This window comes from Cyprinodon variegatus, unplaced genomic scaffold (assembly GCF_000732505.1).
Source record: "Cyprinodon variegatus isolate N-32 unplaced genomic scaffold, C_variegatus-1.0 Scaffold246, whole genome shotgun sequence".
NCBI classification, from domain to species: domain Eukaryota; kingdom Metazoa; phylum Chordata; class Actinopteri; order Cyprinodontiformes; family Cyprinodontidae; genus Cyprinodon; species Cyprinodon variegatus.
Genome location: NW_015150699.1, coordinates 61,177 through 66,251, shown reverse-complemented (window position 1 = coordinate 66,251; position 5,075 = coordinate 61,177). Strand labels below are relative to the sequence as shown.

General features: G+C 32.6%; 1 protein-coding gene across 1 annotated transcript in view; it reads left to right on the top strand.

Moving 5' to 3' along the window:
• The window catches only part of wdr27 (WD repeat domain 27), a 61,341-nt gene that overhangs the window by 50,791 nt on the left and 5,475 nt on the right, over window positions 1–5,075 (top strand). The window lies entirely within an intron of this gene.

Genomic DNA, 5,075 nt, shown 5'->3' with positions numbered 1-5,075 from the left:
GGTTTAAAACTTTGTTTGATAAATACTTTTCTAAATAGGAAGAAAACATATTCTTCAAGGAAATCCTGATGTTGAAGAGTACTACCAGAATGAGATCAATAAAAAAATAAATGCATTTTATATATGTTATTGGAAAACAAAAGAAAAAAAAAAAAAGAAAATTCTTTACAGGTGATCCTTTCATCAAACATCTGAAACTGAATCAGAAAGCCAACAAAGTCTTCAAAGTGTTAGATAAAGTTACCACCAAATGTTTTGTCTCTAATTTACTAATTTCCCATTACGTGGAGCAGAAACAGCTGGAGTGGCCAGCAAATAAAATTTTGTTTTTTTCTGGCTCATTAAATAAAAAGGGAGATTTAGGCATTAAAATGTTAATTACATTGTTTTGTGAACAATCAGATGGAATAAATCGTACCATAAACCCAGTCAATGTGTTGTTTATGATCTAGTTGTAAAAAGCTGGATGACTAAGGTTGTGATGTGGATTCTTTGAGAGAAAAAGTGAGATTTCTGGGAAATCAAATGATGCTCGGTAAAGCATTGATTAACAACAGCAGCATACAGAAAACAAGCCAGGTCTAAGAATTCAAATAGTGAGAAATTTAAGCAGATCCCTTACTGTTAAAAGTGCCAAATCAAGCAAAAATAACACATCATAAAAACAGTAGTATTGCAGACATTTTACAGACAAATAAAAGCCATTTTTCTGGAAGGTCAAATGCTACTCATACAACTACCTCTACCAAAGTTATTACTGAACATTGAGTTTAATCAATTTGGTCAAAAGCCAAGGTTTTCCTTTTTCTGTGCCTTTTCTATTATGATAAATACAATCAAAAATTAAAGAATTATTAGATTTAGATAAGTTGTCCTGTTTAAAGAATGTTCTCCTTAAAACATGTCACTACCCATGAATGCCTACTAGAAAAATGGAAGGGCACAAAATCAAACTAATTGGGAAAAAAAAAAAGAGCAACTCTCCCTCTTGAATAAACTGAGATGTAGAGCACTCATGTCCGATAAAAAGTCATATTTTTCGTTGCAGGTGAGTTTGTTCCCTGTTTGAACAAAACAGAAAGTAGGAAATAACTTTGTCCATGTATGGTTTTGAACAATATTAAGTCTTCGATTTCCCATACCCTTGTTTGAAATTATAGGTTGTGTTATTTGAGCAATGTGATGAAACCAAAGTTCTAAGTGGAATCGTCTTTGCATATAAAAACTGAAGACTTCAAACAGAAAAGGCCCCAACCAGGACATAAAACCCAGGATCTTCTTGCAATGATGTAACAGGGCAAACAAATATGCCATTCACCCCCAAAACATACTAGGTCATTGTCTTTAATTTTGTTTTTTTGGTTTCAAAAAGACGATGCCAAACATTATACCCAGCCACATTGCAAGGCTTAGTAGTACTGCCAAGAAAAGAGGCTTTCTCCTTTAAAAACAAACAACCATGGGCCGCCATGTAAACATCTAAATGTGATGGAGATGTTCGTGCATGTGTTTAGGAAATAGACGTAATTGCAAATTATGAATATTTATGTTAGGAATGCAATCTTTAAAAATGGCTAGGATAAACACTTAGTAAAGTCTTTGTGAAAAAATGGCAATCTATGCCTTGTTTTATTCATTATACCAGTGTTAAATTGTATTCTAACCCATTTATGTCCCTAATCCAAAAATATCATAACTTGGATTCTAAGGAGTCTTTGTGCTGAAAAGAAAATATGTAACAGCATTAAAAATAATATCGGATTAGAAAAACAAAAGCTCGTCAAAGTGTCTAATGAAAGTTTAAAATCACACTCCGAGTAGAATGTTGAGGCCCATTTTAATCTCTTCTCAAATCCAACTAACTGTGCCACATTAAAAAAAAAAAGATTTGGATAAATAAATATCATATTCTATCCTAATATCATAAACCAGGAGTTTGATTGTATGCTTGTTAACCTTAGTCAAAGTGTGTAATCTTGGTAATATCTCTTATACTTGGTTATAGTACAAATGTCCCTTTCACTACGAACAGGGAGGGGGTAATACTGTTTAGTTTAAAAATATGTTCACTTGTTTAAACTAAATTGATGTATACAACCAATTAACCTTAACATCCAAATGTAACCATCTTAGTGTTTCATATTTCATCCTGTGATAGTGGTATGGTTACGTTTGATCAGTTTGCTGTTATTTTCAAAATGGGGATGATTTGATTGAGAAGAGGCTTTCTTTTACTCTCCTTGTATATAAAAAAAAAATGGTTTCAAATTTTGAGCCAGTTTGTGATTAGAAATGTCTCTCTTCTTTCAAAACAGAACCAAACAGAATTGCCCCCTTTTTTTCATTTGTAATGTTTGAAAACCTCTCAGCTTTCATTCATTCATTAGTCATTCTTAGCAAACAATTTAGTGCACAAATGAGGGAGCAAATGAGTACAAAATCCAAACAAAACCATGTCTTAATTCACTGCTTATTGTAATGCTTTAAAACTGTAATGAATAACATTAATTTAAACTAGAACTATGGCATATAAAGTCTGGCTCCCAAATAGTTTCTTTTCGAGTTCTGTTTTTTAAAGTGCAGCATATCCTCAGTATTCAGTACATCTGCATTACAGGAGAAAAAAAAAGCATTACATTGATGCACGCAACTGATAAGTAACATTGTTGAATATCTTGGAAAAAATATCCAGACTAAGCCACACAGGTAGTCAGACTGAGAAATCAGTGTCTCCATCTTTGACCGTGTCCCAAAAAGATCCAGTGCTGCTGTGTGCAGACGATGACGGAAATACAGATTAGTAGCAGATGGTGTCATCCAGGGAACAAGGCATAAACATTCGGGTGCTTAACACTCCAATAAATCAACTCAAGACGCTTGTGGTGTTTGCGGGAATATGGGGAAAACAGAAGCAGAGGCTTCCAGATTCCTGAATTAATCTTTTTTTTTTTTTTTTAAGAGCACTGTTCAGTTTAGTTTTTAAAATTCAACAAAATGCATTTGTCAATATAAGAAAAAGTTGCATTAAAACATGATTTTCAGGTTTAAAAGTGAAATTAGTTTATAAAATTTAGTCTTCCCTTGGGTTATTTTGAGGTTAAAACATCATCACCTCAGTTTTACTGAGGTGCAAGGGGGAGATAAGATAATAGTTTGGCCTGCGAATCTGAAACCATCATCTGTCTGCATATTTCTCAGGAGCATTAACTCTCCTCATCAACCTACTCAGCCCTTTCACTAAACTAAGATAGTGTTTCAGCATCTACCATTAGTAAATTCCTTTCTTTTATGACTGGATTTATTTTCTCGTAGAGGAAATTTTATGTTTTCCTCTTAAATTATGTCTAAGTGGTGAAATTAACAGCACATGTGGCTAGATTTCACTTTTGTGGATTTATGTGATTGGTATGCACGTCTCTATATTGAGCCTATTGAACTTTAGGTATTCTGTTTTAGCTTACTTTAAGTTTAAGCTTTGGTTCTTCAATTTTTTTTTTTTTTTTTAGTTACAGTAAGAAAAAAGCAAACCCTGAGATGAAGATGTGCTCAAGGTAAACAAAAACAAACTCCTAGTTTAACTGTTTAACTACATTTGAAATCACATAACGTTGACATACACACAAGTAAAAATAGTGTGTCATTCTTTTTATGAACTTTGCTTTAAGGTTGAATCACTTCCAGCTAGCTGCAACCATCACCTATTTGGCTGAGTCGTATGAAAAATAATAATAAAAATAAAAATAAATCGAATTTTCAGAGCCAGAAAGCCATTTCCTATTTTGCCAGGGGTTTTCAACCTCTTAATAAACTCCAGCTCTGCAAAATGAGAAAATATCGAAATCTAATCCTAACTAGACACTAAAGATATGTCTTTTTACAGGAACCCTGCATCACAGTAAATTGCCTTGGATGCTTCAAAATGTCAGTGTGTGGACAGCATGAAGATGCCAGCAACACAACCTGGAGTGAATAATGAGAAAAAACATTGTGACTGGAACATAGCATTCCGGTTAACGCTGTTCATCCTCTCCCTCTGTGTTTTATATTGTTTTAATTCTTTGTAGGGTACATTCTTTTCCTATTTTGGACATGCTGCCTCCTTTTGATGTTTCATTTTATATTGTGGATGCTATTAACTACAAATTTTGTTTACATAGTTTTATATCCAGTTTTGTATATCTCTTATGCTTAAAATATTTGCAAAAATCTTTTTATTAAAATTTTTCTCATAATTATTCAAGACAATTCCAAATGAAAAATGTAAAAAAAAAATGCACTTAAAAAATGCACTTAAAAAATGCACTTAAAAAAACTGTAGCCTGTCATTAGGATGCATCTTTGTTTGTAATGTTTAATGTCAACCAGTAATCTTGAGTTACATAAACAACAATGTGTCACCTTAAAAAAAAAATCTGTTTTGTGTCACATTCTTTAATATCGTTTAATGGTCTCTTTTATAATTAGATTAGATTAGATTAGATTAGATTAGATTAGATTAGATTAGATTAGATTAGATTAGATTAGATTAGATTAGATTAGAATAGATGAGCTTTATTGGTCTCACAGCGGAGAAATTCACTGGTCACATATTGGCATAGTAATTAAAGAAGGTGCAAACAAGGAGTTTATTACAGTACAGCAAGGTGTAGTGGAGATCTCCTACACTGCACAAACTTGAACTCTAAAGAAGTAATTTTTTCTTAAAATAAGTGCATTATTTCTTGAATTGAGGAGGTAGGTGAGATACTTTGCGAATAGAGTAAGCTAATTTACATGCAAAATAGGGAAAAAGTAACGCATTATCTTATTTCAAGTACAAATTATCTAATTATTTTATTTAAAGAGTATAAATCCTCATTCCATTTACCTGCTCAAATTAAGGGTAAATACATTCATTGAATTTTTTTTTTTAATCATTTCTAGATTGTTTTTGCAGCTTAGTTATACACATTGCATCACAAAGCATGATACACCTTGATGGGAATGGTATATTCAGGGGTTTATCTGAGGTTAATTTTCTTCCACAGAGAGCCTTTTGCATCCATCCATCCATCCATCCATCCATCCATCCATCC